Source organism: Alosa pseudoharengus, unplaced genomic scaffold (assembly GCF_046254945.1).
Source record: "Alosa pseudoharengus isolate Yale_2024_CS ecotype anadromous, Long Island Sound unplaced genomic scaffold, YU_APseudo_1.1 YU_APseudo_1.1_scf_10, whole genome shotgun sequence".
NCBI lineage: Eukaryota > Metazoa > Chordata > Actinopteri > Clupeiformes > Clupeidae > Alosa > Alosa pseudoharengus.
This window is the reverse complement of record NW_027468565.1, coordinates 8,720,001-8,735,000: the sequence shown is the minus strand read 5'-3', so window position 1 is coordinate 8,735,000 and position 15,000 is coordinate 8,720,001. Positions and strand designations below refer to the sequence as shown.

The 15,000-nt window shown below is 45.1% G+C and overlaps 1 protein-coding gene across 1 annotated transcript in view; it reads right to left on the bottom strand.

Moving 5' to 3' along the window:
• The window catches only part of roraa (RAR-related orphan receptor A, paralog a), a 286,503-nt gene that overhangs the window by 200,828 nt on the left and 70,675 nt on the right, over window positions 1-15,000 (bottom strand). The gene's annotated exons all lie outside the window — the stretch shown is intronic.

Here is a 15,000-nt window from a genome sequence, read left to right as displayed (position 1 = left end):
ACACACACACACACACACACACACACCCTAACACACACTCACTAACACACACACACACACACACATACACACACACACACACACACACACACACACACACACACACACACACACACACACACACACAGTGGGATGAGGAGTGGGGATGAAGTTTAGGCTGTGCCGTTCAGACACACAGCCAGGAAGAGATCATCTAGAGAAGAGAGTGAGAGTGTAAAAACAAATTGATGACTTGTGTTTGTCCATTCAGTAGAGCCTCCGAGGCAAAGCAGACACAAGATCATTTTGTCCATGGCTCCTGCACCCAAAGCTCTCTCTTTGCATTAGGAACAGCGGGGAGGACTACCTCTGCAGCTCCAAAGCACTATTACAATGCAGGACCACACAGTTACGGTCAGTTATTGAAGATGACATATTTTGATGTATGATTAAGTTCCTGCATAGCGCTCTTTGCTTAGGGCTCAATCCTATTCTGTATGTGAAATGAAATGGAAAACTCTCGATGTGACAGAAATTCATGAGTGCATTGTTTGTTCTACTGCACGCTGTGGTGTTAAACATATTGACATCTAGTTATCATATAGTGAGATCCCTTTAATGTTACATCTCTGGAGTGGTGCAAACGTTGCTGCAGCACTCGAGCAGCATTCCCTCAAGCCAACGATATAATTAGAAATGATAACTTGTTTCATGTCAGCAACAGTAGCTATAGGCTTTTTCCCACAATGATTATTCTTTTCCCTCCACTGTTTGGTGTTCTCTCTCTCTTTCTCTTTCTCTCTCTCTCTCTCCCTCACTATCTCTCGCTCTGTCTATCTTTACAGTGGTGGGTTTCTTCCTCATCGCTGAGACGGGATCATCATCTATAGCGCTCCAAATGCAATGAGACAAGAAAACAACAGCAAGGACCCTTTCATATTCTTGCGAGCATATGTGCTGCCATCTCCCTTTACCGTCTTTCTCCAAAACTCCTCTCTAACGGACTATTACAGAGACATGTCTGCTGCCCGAGAGAGAAAGAGTGAGATTAAGAAAGAGGGAGAGAGGGAGAGAGAGAGAGAGAGAGAGAGAGAGAGAGAGAGAGAAAGAGAGGGAGACAGTGAGAGAGCATGGGCTGAGAGAAGGGGCCGGGATGCAAGAGTCCCGTTCATTTTTCACTGACAAATCAGCTTCATTATGTCTGAGGGTGATGGAGGGAGAGAGACGGACAGAGAGAGAGGGGGGAGGGGGAGACTGCCTGCCTGCCTGCCTGCCTGTCGGTGGACTCTGCCTGTCTGCCAAGGCATCCAGTCCCAGCCCTAGCTCCAGCCTCTGCCTCTGCCTCCCCTCCCCGGCTGGCCACTAAGGGCCATTTCTCCTGCCTCCCTTTCCCTCCTCCGTTATTTAATGAGCGGAGTCTGAGGAGGGGCCGGCGAGCCAGCGCGAGGAAAACAAGCCCCTTGAGTTTATTACCATGCCGGACAGGGAGATAATGGGATGTTGCGGACCTCCGAGATGGAGGGTCATGCCCGATAGAAGAGTCATTAAGGGGTGGGGGTGGGGATGGGGGGTGGGGATGGGGGGTGGGGGTGGGGATGGGGGGTGGGGATGGGGGATGGGGGGTGGGATAAACAGCGACGGGAGAGGCGGATGACTGGCCAAATGAACAACCCTGGGTGTCCACTTTATGATAGTGTCTCACCAATCTAAATTTGCAAAAATGGAATGGATTTCTTTCCCTCTCCTTGTCATTCTGGAAATGATGGAATATCTTTACTGTGTTTGTTTAAGAGCTTTATAGTTAAACACATTGTTTAGATATACAGCATGGCTGAGTGAATGTATTGGCTTGTATTAGTAGTCACATGGTATAGTTTGGTATGCGACATGGTATAGTATAGTCGCATGTTGTGCACCATTTCCTTGACATAAGAATTGTTTTCCTTTTTATACAACTACTTTTTATACATGGCACTTTATACAACTACGTAAGAGCTTGAAATTAAATTACTTTGCCACATGCCCATATGATTGCTGACTCCTCAACAATATTACTTGTTTATTAAATCACTGTATTGTGTGAATATACCACAACTGTAAGTGACTATATGAAAATCAGCCCATCAAAACTTCAACCCAAAACATCACAGGATTTCACAAACACACAATTCAACCACAGTAAAATTCAACCATGCATTCAAGTTAGTTCAGAATCTGACCTAATCAAGCACATCCATTGCCATAGATGATTTGGCTGATTGCATTATTGTATTAAGAAATCCGCTAACATGAGAAAACACGCTATCCATTTGAGGGAGTCGCTTTGTCCAAAAGCCTACTAGCCCACAGACCCTGTTCCCGTCTGGGTAGATTATCTTTCAGGAGGGTGAAGGCTGGCCCACTTTGTGTTCCACTTTGCCTTGACCCATGTGGTCTGGAGCACCTCCAGTGTGAGTGACTTGAAATGTAGTGTTTTTGTATCTATGTTACAAGCGAATGTGGCTGTGGTTTCTTGCTTTTTTTAAAACCAAACGCAGCATTTCTAGAAACGTTTTCATTTTTGTTAGTGTTGCATAATGATTTGTTTTTTTATGCTGCCAGTTATGCTGTTTAATTTCAGGAAGGCAATTCAACCGTCAAAATAGGAGAAGGATGAAGTATAAAATCAACACCTGAAGCCTTGATGCCAATATGTTTTGGTACAAACCATGACTCTCTCCACAAACAAACAAACAAACAAAACAAACAACCCTATTCCTTGTGTACAGAGAGTTCTGTGTGTAAGAGGATGGCTTAAGTCTAAAGAGTGAGCTGCTTCATAGCGGACTAGACGAGTTCTTCCCCAACTCAGTTCATGATGTCTGACGCTTCACATTCATTTTTCAGCCCAGACACCTGACGCTCTGGATAGTCCCAGTGATCAATATTTAATCTGAGAAATAAATTGCACCTGTTTGTCTTTCATCTCATAGGGGAAATGTATACGTATTGTGACAACACCGTGAACGCATTAATCAAGTAATGAAATAATGATCTGAGGAGCAAAGGGAAGAACAGAGAGAGAGAGACAGAAAGAGAGAAAGAGAGAGAAAGAGAGAGCCGTAGCCTCGTTTTTATAGTCAATGTGACCTAGCACTGTTGACATGATGCATCTTGTATCCTGTCTTGTTAAGGATGCTCGCATGGGCCAACTTCAGTGAAGATTCACTCCTCCCTTTTTTCCTCATGTCTGCTCTGAAGGCGGTGAATTGGATATCTAAGAAAAGATTTAGATCCCATGTGTACGTTGTGAATAATATGCTGTAACATGTGGGGATGTCATACACTTGTCCTTTTGACCTTCCTCTATCTGACAGTAAAGAACTATTTTTTTTTCATTTATTCTCAGCCCTTGTCTTTGCAATTACCGTGTTCCAATCTTGCCATGTCCCTGTAGTCACCTACAATACCCAGAAGGACCAGCAGCCTTTCTTCTGGTGTAGCAATTACCGTCCCTATCTTTTTTGAAACAAAAAGTTTGGTATAGGATATTAGGAAATGTCAAATTCAGGTTACATTTCCCTTTACCTCAAAGGCAGCACGGTGCACAGTGCTCTGGAAACACTATTTTCACCGCGGCTGCATAATTCATGAATGATACGGTCCCTCCATCATTCGCAATGGGGGAAAGCAGGGTGCACTTAAGCATGGTTTACTGTCAGCTGGTGCTGTTCATTATGTCAGGCTAAAATGACACTGAAGGAACAGTCCGGAACATGAAAATAAACATGCCCATGAATAAGTAAATATGTAAAGGCTCTGGGAGAAATCTGTGCAGAAGTCTACTATTACACCTGTAATGATGCAACTGTTGTCATGAAAACTCTTTTTTTAGTCAGGGCCTCCTCTCTGGGAGTCTGCATGTGGAGCTCCATGCAACGTTGCCACAGTATTAGGATATTATTTCTCATTTCAGCTTGTCTGTTTTATTTTTAGAATTGCCTTCTTCTAAAAGAGTGATCTGCTGGCCTGCGGATGCATGTCCCGTGACTGTCTGTCTCAATCACATGCATGAACTCCAGACTCTTATCGCAATTCTGCAGGACGGGTTTAATCTCATTTCAAACATTCACCTGCATGACTCGCATACATTCGCCGGCACTGCTGACGAACATTCCCGCCATTTTATCTACACGTCTATTTTCTATTATTAATGGGGCAATATTATGTAAACAAGCTTCCATATGTGATACGGTGATGCAAATCTATTGAGCATGCTCTATGTTTCCCAAAAGACTACACAAGATTAAAAGCCTGCTCTAGCAAAAAAGGATTGTTTGTAATGTATGTAAATATCCAGTCCAAAAGCTTGGCTTTCAGAGATATTCTCTATGGTTAAGGTTGCATAACTGAAAAGACACGGGATGTCTAAAATGAGACGAAAAAAGAAAGAAAAAGAGAGAAAAGACATGAGCGCAACAGTATCTTTTCTTTTTGACCAAACACAGCTCCCAACAGAGAAATAAGTGAGAGCCCATGAAACCACTAAGTTACTAAGTTGTTATTTAAGCTCGATCAGACGCCGCATGTGTCGCCGGCCCTTTTGGTGGCAAGATGGAAAAGTCCACTGACGTAACGCCGGCTAAATCTGAAACATTCCACATCCCTTTTCCCTCCTCTCTCCGAGCTCCACCACCGCCGCCAGCACTGTACTTCAGGCCCTCACTCCTTCTTCAACCATTACTTTTCATCGCTTGCGATTACAAATACTGACTAGGCAGAGCGTCAAAGACCACTTTTGTGAAGCTGTCGAGCGGCCTAAAAATAGCCCCTTTTCCGAGACGATCGCGTCTATGCAATGTCTCGTTTCAAATTAAAAGCCAGGCAGATGAGGTCATATCCCCACAACTGAAACCCGAAGCAGCTTTCCTCCAAAGCAGGGCCCAGGACTTCTCTGGTGTGGAAAGAAGGCAAACGAAGGTCCATTACCAAAATGACTTCCACACGGCGCGGGAAGGTTAGCGATCTGACGCTGAAGTTTGTGACTGCTCACCTCATGCTTCGTCTGTTCCCACTCAGTCCAGGGAGTTAGTGTTGCCATAGTAACAAAACAGGATGGGTTCTACGGTAAATAGATGGGAGTCTACAATGAACACACATTTCCTGTATGTGTCTTTTTTTCGTTTCTTTTTTTTTTTTTGGCTAATTTTTCCCCCAGTCCTTGCAACCCCCTCCCCCAATCCCCAACACATGCTCGCACACACTCACACACCCAAATACAGGCATACATGCACACACACCAGCACACCGTTTTTTTTCCCTTCTTTTTTTTTTCCTGGTCTGTGAATTTAAGTGGCACTAACTCCCTGAGAGCCAATATCCTGTTTTGGCTGTTGCATAGTTGTTTTAACCTTTCACCTGAGTCGCAATTTGTCAAGGAGAAAATGAACAATATCCCAGCGGCCAAATCCTAATCCAGGACAACATGGATGAACTTGAAAGTGGAATGTCAGAGAGAGGAGGTCCTATCCCAGATAAGTTTCTCTCAAAGTCAAGGTGGACAGATGGCCCAGAGAGTGGTGCTGCTGCTGCTGCTACTGGTGGGGGGGTGGTGCGTACTAGCCTCTTCATTTCTCTAGTGAAATCCTCCAAATGAAACAACTGTCCTTTAATAATAAAAAAAAGAAAAAATAGACTTCTGTTTGGAAAGTACGCATGTGAGCTTCCTGGTAACTGCGTAAAACAGGAGCATTTGGTTGTTTTTAAAGGTGAGAGCGGTCCAGAGAGGGGCAGCAGCAGGACGCACGGCAGATTCCCTTCTCAGAGACGTGGGCTCTTCCCACAGAACAAAGCCATGGAGGGCCTGGGTGACCTGGTCCCCCCGCACCCTCGTAACCGCCATGGCGTCTGACGCTACAGCCTACACATTCAATTAGACAGGCGCGCGACTGCTGCGGGGAACACGGAGGAGCCACTGATATGACAGAAATTAAGCTTGTTACGGACTAATTTCAACTTCACTTAATTCACCCACAACGTTACCACTCCCCTTACCCCCTCCTTACACACACACACACACACACACACACACACACACACACACACACACACACACACACACACACACATCCCACCAACACCCACCCCCCCCTCCTCCCGCACTGCCTCCCTCTCCTCCAAAGAGCTGAGGGAAGATTTGCATATTCCAGGTAAACTGGGGAATAAAGAATGCAGATCCAATTAATCCTCTCGGGAACTAATTAGTTACAATTAAATTTCTGCTTCACTTGTTGTGCCGGAATGCGCAGTAAACACGTAAAGGATATATAAAACTTGCCAGTTTCTGCCCGTGTTGCAGTGCACATGTACAACTCACTTTGCATTTCACTCTGAGAAAAAGGTAAGTGATACATATTCCTGAGCCACCTCTCAAACAATGATACGCAATGCATAACAAAGATGGAATATGGAATATGGAGTACAGACTTAAAAATGCATTAAGGAGGCAGTATGGAACACAACAGTGGGGACAAATAAGATACATCATTTAGCACAAATAATATCATTAACCTTGAATGTGTTGTGGCTCACCCTTATAATAGTTGAATTTATAGAAAAGAAAACATTATTTCCATGCGTATACTGCACAGGCCAAGGCTTCTTGTTATACTAATTACCCTGCGCTGGTTAACCTTGATGCTCAATCCAACCCACACACATAGCCCATCCCCTCATTATAGTGTTGTCTTGCATCGGAGCGCACTGGAGTAAACAAGCTCTGACGGTACACAAACAAGCTCAGATGGCGTACGGGCTGAAGCCCTGGCTCTGACTGTTCGCTGACTATGCCGGCGCATTACTCTTAAGGCAAAGCACTAGCGGCCAAAGTTGTTGTTATTTTTTCTTATGGAGAGGGGACAGTGATGGCTGTGGCATTTCCACTGAAGCTCAGTTCAGCTCAGTGGTGAGCCATCCAGCTAAGCAGGCAGGCGGGCTAGACAGTGTGTGTGTGTGTGTGTGTGTGTGTGTGTGTGTGTGTGTGTGTGTGTGTGTGTGTGTGTGTGTGTGTGTGTGTGTGTGTGTGTGTTTGTGCACAGGTGTGTGGAGTGGGTTCGGGCTTGTCATCGCACATCAGCTCTGATTTGTGTGTGTCACACCATCCCGCACGACTTGTCACTTTCCGTTACGGCGCAGGGGGGGTGGGGGTGGGGGCGGGGTGACATGGAGCAACTTCTGCTGGCCTGTCACAGTGCACCTCGCTGACAACAAACAAACAAAGGGACAGGAGGAGACGTGGAGACTTCCACCAGAGTGAGAGACACAGGAGGAGGGAGGAGGCATGAGGCATGGTGGGGGGAAGATATGGAGCTATTGTCCTCTGGAAAGAGCAGTCTGTGGAGCATTGCTAGAAATGTGCCATTACAAAAGAAAGAAAAGAAAATATCAAATGAAAGTGTTTGTGTCAAAAAACACTGTCTTGTGGTCGTTCGGTATACGTTTAAAAGCACAGCACGGCTCCACAAATAGTGCTTTTAAATTTTAACATCACACTTCCAAATAGTCAGGCCTGAGAAAAAAAAAAAAAAAAAAAAAAAAAAAAAATATATATATATATATATATATATATATACTATTCTCACTGATTTGACTAGACATTGGTGTATCACCAGCAAAAAGCAACACAAATGCCTGTGTGTGTGTGTGTGTGTGTGTTTTTTTTTTTTGTTCTTTTATTTTAAAGCCAAACAGCGCAGACAGGTGTGGGTGTGTGGTGGGCATCTACATACTGTAATGGTGGACTGATCCATGCGCTAGTCTAAGAGTGTGTCGGCAGACAGCCCATCAAAAGCAAGATCTGAGAGGCAGAGAACGGCGGATCATGACTCTTTTCACACCCTGTCAGGATGACTAGCCTCTACATCAGTAGGTAGGCAGATCTTTTTTTTTACTTTGCTGCTCTGCAAAGTGATAGCAGTTTGGAGATGTTCACTTACCCAATGTGAATAATAGCTGACAGAGTGCTTGTTAAGAAAACTGTCATCTTAAATCAATAGGAATCCTTTTCCAGTGGGTGGCAATACCAAAAGAGACGCCCTTGGATTTCAGAGAACATCAGTCTACAGTTAATTGACAAGTTTCAAAGAGATATGTGCCTTTTTTTCTGTCCATATACTATTTTTCTTCCCGAAAGCAATATATCTCTAACATTAATTAATATGGATATTTGCATATTTAGATGACTAATAATTAACACATAAAAGACACATATGTTGATCCTCAATAGACTGAATCTGTGGATCCTAAATTGTACCCACATACACAAGCTGAATAATGATGAGTGCTTTAATCAAACCCATAGTACTGTTTAAATGAAGACGGCTTTATATACCAACATTTTTGTTTAACCGCTGGGGCCAAGCCTCCATATTATGCATGCTGAATATGAACACGAGTGCTGGAGACAGCGAGGTCCTAAGGGAGGCTACAGTACGCTCTCATAATAATTTACTCACCGCCAGTGTGACAGCACTCTGCTCAAGCTCTGTGTGCACTTTTTTTCAAGTTGAAAAACAAATGCATTCGGGGAGCACAGAGGCAACGTCCCAAGCAAAAGGTTGCATATCCAAAAGCAGGTCTTGGATATGCTTTCACAAGTTTAATTGTTGTGTGTACAGTATATACTATATACTGTATATACTGTACATATACATTTCACATACAGTATATGTTTTTTTTTATTTTTTTATTGTAAAGATCACCGAGCAAAGGCAGCTTACTCCAATTGGCCTTTTCTAGCCATTTTAAATGCTGCATGAGCATTCACACTGATGTTACTGTGACCACATGAAAATAATTGAAAAAAAAAATCACATCACATTTCTGTGAGTAGTCTGAAATGAAAGCTGACCTAAAGTGCGCCAATTTTGTATTTATTTTTTTTGTGAAAGAAACGATTTCAAAGAAATCCAAATGTACATTACAAGAGGACACATGAAAGAGGAGTGCGCAGGCTTGGGGCTGATTGCAAAAAGGTTTCATCATCCAAACAGGCAGAGACATGCTGAAAATGGCGAGACAATTTGCTGGTACATCAGTAATAGGCTAAGACAATGCCCCTTCTAAGACCAAACACTGTTTTAGCATTGTTACACCAGACCCCGGCTCAGGACAAGTGCATGGCCTTGTGCCCAAGGCTACAAAGGCCTCCCAGCCCATACATACACAGATATATGCACAGGCACAAAAACATACACATACATATACACACACATACACATACATACAGACAGATGCATCTGGTAAAATATGATGAGAAAAAAATAAGCTACAAATATAAAGAAAATAGGGGGGGGGGGGGGGTGCTAATTCTACCTTGCTATGCCATAAATGCCTAAATACATAGCTATAAATGCATTACTGCAAATGGATTTGAAAAGGCCCAAAAACTGACATGACATGGATTTGTACCTGAGCTTCACAGAAATACTGTTCAACCACAACATAATAGATCTTCTCCCAGTCTCATTTCTTCCCATTAAGACCTGTGCCTCCATCTCACAAATGCACACAGGCAGAACATACTGTATTGAGAGACCTACAGTATGACCTGTAGAGTTGGCTGAGTCACTGACTTTTAACAGTAAAAACTCAAGGAGCTAAACTTACGTAATCTAGAGCTATGAGAACCTGCAAGAAAAAAAATGCTTTCCTATTCAGGTATTGAGCCCCAAAATAAAAGGTGTTGGGCCCGACCACAACATCTGCTCCAGCAGTCAAGATGGAGAGACTGAGGGTAGTGTAGCTGACTAAATTAAGTGTTGAGGGGCCTCTTCCAAATTAATGACGTGCCTCCTAAAGTGGTTCAGGTTGGTAAATATTTATATTGGTCAACGTTTAAAAGCAGCTGAGCTGCTGCATTAATCTTTAAGAGAAGCCAAATGTGGTTTGGCAGAAAAAATAAAATAACAGCATCAAGATGGCAGCTGTGTTCTGACAGAAACTGAAACCACAGCCATAAGAACCACCCCCCACACCTCCAAAAAAAATATACAATGGTGTTTTCGGATGGTGTTATGCATTTTTTCACCAACAAAACTAAATAAAACTCAAATCAAATAGCACTACTGTATTGGGTTTAGATTTGTCTTGCAGTGCAGTGTTGTCCCAGCGTTGTCTGTGCACTGTAACTCAGACATCAAACATGCATCAGTGGGATAAACTGCGCATGTAGTTTAATATCTCCACATTCACAGAGGATGGGAGTGCTGCGGAGAAACCCCTGCTGTGGCGGGGCCTAAAATATGTGGCAGGGAAACGACTCTGCCAGATGCCAAAGGCGTCCGTTTCCAGAGAGACAAGCTCTGCCGCCGGAGAATCTCCCTGACTGATAGATGACAAAAAAACATGCTGAAGAGTCGACTAAATTACTCTCTCTCTCTCTCTCTCTCTCTCTCTCTCTCTCTCTCTCTCTCTCTCTCTCTCTCACCCACACACACACACACACACACACACACACACACACACACACATACACACATAAAAACACACAGACACACAAAGAGAGAGAGATAGACACAGACAGACCCTCTTACATATAGATTCACTCATATTCACACATATATACAGTGCACTTACACACACACACAGTGCACACGCACGCACGCACGCACGCACGCACGCACGCACGCACGCACGCACACACACAATAATATGTCTGTCTGCACCCAAAGAGATTGAGTGAAAAGAGCACACACACACATGTGAGACACAGCAAGAAAAAGAGAGAGCGAGAGAGAGAGAGAGAGAGCGAGAGAGAAGCGAGTGAGTGAGTGAGAAAAATGAGTGCGAAACTTTCTTTGTCCTATGCCTTCCCTCTGCACAGATGCGAGGCAGCACCAGTGCAGCTGGCTGCCTGACAAATGGGAAAAAATAGTCCAATTTGAGCTGGTCGTTAGCAGTCGGAGCGCGGCAGCGCAGATAAATGAGCGCCTGCCGCAGGTATGGCAGCACATCTTCCTGAAGCGCTCCTGGGAGACCGAGGCCCCCGTATTACGCCGGCCCCCTTTGCCGAGCCTTCGATCCACGCGGCAGTAGCCAACGCCGGCCAGCCAGCCGACCGCTACAGCACGGCACGCCGCGGCCCCCGACACTACAGCAGAGGTGACCTTGCTGCTCCGCTCTTGCCGGGTTCCTTATTTTTACACTCACGACCCCCCCACCCTCCTCTCTCTCACACACACACACACCACCACCTCCCCACACACACCTCCACCTCCCTCCCAAACCCCCTCTCCTCCTCCTCCTCCTCCTCCTCCTCCTCATATCCTCCCGTTTCCCCTGACTCCACATCACTAACCCAACCCCCCCTGCTCCTTCTCTTTACCTGCACTCTCAATTTCTCTCTCTTCTTTTTCTAATCCTCCTTTCAAAAAAGATGCTAGTGGTGAATGTTATGGTAGTGCGGATATCATTAGCTTCTAAGCACAATTATAAGATGTAGGAAGGAAAGAATTAGAAGAGAGAGAAAGAAAGAAAGAAAGAAAGAAAGAAAAAGAGAGGGGGGTTCAGAACTGCTGAGAGAAGGAGTAAAGGGAGAGAGGGAGGAGAGAGGCAGGGAGGGACAGGAAAAAGGGAAGAGAGAGAGAGAGAGAGAGAGAGACAGGAGAAAAAGGATAGCCTGCTCTAAAGTAAACTCCATCTGGTCTCGTTCTTGGGTGAAGGGTAGAGCACACTCCATTAAAAGTGTCTGAGGGTTTGGGCAGAGTCAAACACTTACACTGGCACTTTGACTTGCACACTTGCACACACACACACACACACACACACACATATATAAACACACACTCCTTGTTGACACTATAAAAATATATGTATAGCTTCTGGTGTGTGTCTCTATCTGTGATATTGTGGGTGTTTCCATGACTTTGTATACGTATAGCTTAATGTAAGTGCCTTTGAGTGTGTGTGAGTGTGTGTGTGTGTGTGTGTGTGTGTGTGTGTGTGTGTGTGTGTGTGTGTGTGTGTGTGTGTGTGTGTGTGCCAGTTTTGAGGCTGCTTTGGGGTCCTCTCTGGGGTACACACACACACACACACACACACACACACACACACACACACACACCCCTGCCAGCAAGAGGAGCTCGCTGGCTAAGTCTGCGGGCTATGTCAACAGCACAAACAAACAACATGCTCCTCTCTCCCCTTCACCTCTAGCCGGCTCTGTCTGTTACTGTATCTACAGTACATACTGTATCTGCACACGGCACATGCATACACATCTCCTCTCCACAAACTCTTCTAATCCATAATCTACACACGGCACATGCATACACATCACCTCTCCACAAACTCTTCTAATCCATAATCTACACACGGTACATGCATACACACCTCCTCTCCATAAACTCTTCTAATCCATATGATCCACACACCACTAATATGAGAATTATGAAAAGACTTTAGCTGAGTAACAATCACAAAGGATAATTCTATGTACCAGATGTTCAATTTTAATCAGCAACGATCACATTTAGGAATGGTTAAATGAGTCTTAGTAAATGAGCGCCAACGGTGAGTGGTAAACAGGGAAATTTGAATTTTTATTTTTAATTTTTTCCCATAAATGGTTGAATGTGATTTGTACAAGATTTTATCAAAGCAGCAGAGAAGTTACGGCAAAACACTTCAGTGCACAGGGAGATAATGAAAACAGAATGGGTGAAAAAACAGCTACATTTCAGAAGCCAAAACTGAACAGAAATATAAGGATCACGGAGGAGTCTGAGGTGGATGAGTAGGGTATGCTGAAACACTAGCTTTCATATGTCTGTTGGACATTACCGCAATATGGAGCAGCAGGCATTTGAGACCCTCTGATGCTATAGGCCATTAAATCTGCGGGCCCTGCCCGGCTTCTGTTATCTCCGTGGGCTGCCCGGTGCCTGTGGACGCCCTGCGAGGCGGTGTGTGATTTGTGAGTGAAAGGGTTAACCCGGCGCAGGGATCCTGAGTGCAGGTCCAGGACATTTTGTTCAGCCACCCTTCCAATAAATCAAACACACCCCCCACCCCATCCACACAGACATACACACACACACACGCACACACACACACACACACACACGCACACGCACACGCACACGCACACGCACACGCACACACACACACACACATGCTCTTTGACTGAGGCCTCCACTGTGTTATCTGCTGGACACACACACCCCGTGTCGAGGATGAGACTCAGCACACACAGCCCTGCACTCCCACCAGAGACAGAGAGAGAGTGTGTGCGTGTGTGTGTGCGTGTGTTTGCGTGTGTGCGTGTGTGTGTGTCTGTATGTGTGTGTGTGTGTGTGTGTGTGTGGGGGGGGGGGGGGGCACTATGCACTGTGTGTGTGTGTGTGTGTGTGTGTGTTTTTGTGCATATGTGTATATTGTGTGTAAGTGTGTGCTAGAGGTGTATGAGCCCTCATGCATTTCCCTCTTCTGTGCATGTGTGTGTGTGTATATACTGTACGTGTGCATGTCTGCACATTTATATCAGTGCCTGTGTTTGTGTTTGTGTGTGTGTGTGTGTGTGTGTGTGTGCGCGCATGTGTGAATGTGTATAGGCGCCTGCGTGTAGGCGCCTCTGTGTGTATGTGTGTGTGTGTACAGTACTGTATGTGTATAGATGTCTGTGTGTAGGCGCCTCTGTTTGTGTGTGTGAGTGTGTGTGTGTGTGTGTGTGTGTCTGTGTGTGTGTGTGTGTGTGTGTGTAGGCGCCTGTGTGTGTGTGTGTGTGTTTGTGTGTGTGTGTGTGTGGTGAATCTCTGCTGCTGTTCCTTCCCCTGTCACAGTGACATAATCCTCTGATCCACTGGCCTGCTGCAGACGCCTGGCTTCTTCCTTCCTGCCTCCACTCAATGTGGCTCTGATCACACCCTGGACTTGGACTCCTCTCTATGGAGCCCAACCACCCTCAGATCCCAGCACACACACACACACACACACACACACACACACACACACACACACACACACACACACACACACACACACACACGCACACACGCAAACACATACACACACGCTTAAACATTCGCCAGCTTAAACATACGCACAAAAACATGCACCCCTCATCCTTGGCCACACACACACACACACACACACACATACACACACACACACACACACACACACACACACACACACACACAGGAACAAACAGCCACATCCCCAATGTTGGGCTAATCTGGGGTGTTTAAGGGCAGCGGTATTGAATGTCCTCCTCTCAGTGTTTGTCCTCCCTGAGAGGGCTCTGTAACAGGCGTGCAGTGCCGTGGGGGCTGCAGCCAGACCGAGGAGAATGCAGGGATGAGACACTGAGCAGGGCACAAGCTTTTCCAACCTCAGCCAAAGCCTCAGCCAGCTCGCCTCTGATAGCACACACACACACAGGCAAAAGCACACGCATACTCAGGCACACAAGCACAGAGACATGCATGCACAGGCACACAGGTAACTCTCTTATACAGAGTACATATACGCACACACGCGTGCGCGCACACACAAACACACACACACACACACACACACACACACACACACATGTACACGCACGGGCACGCACACACACACACAAAACTGTCTGCACAGCCTCCTATATGCATGATTATAGACTGATGAGTAGGTGTGTGACGGAGTGGATATGTGGGCATGAGCAAATAGGAAAGACAATAAACTGAAAACAAGTTTCAGTAGCACATCAATCTTAATCTCTGACGTAGTGTTATTACTATGCTATTAATTTGTATTACTATTCCATTACTATTTTGCATCGTAACACACTACTACATTTGTGTCCAGATGTGTATCTCAAAGTGGAGAAACAATAATATTTTTTGATAAAAACATACAATTACACAAAAAGCAAACAGTTTTACCATAGAATATCAGACCATTGCCCCAGGCAACCAATGTTGGGACTACAGTATATCAGCAATAAAATTGTGTTTCCAAGCAATATTTTTCAAACAAAAAATATTTGTCTGGTATGTTGCA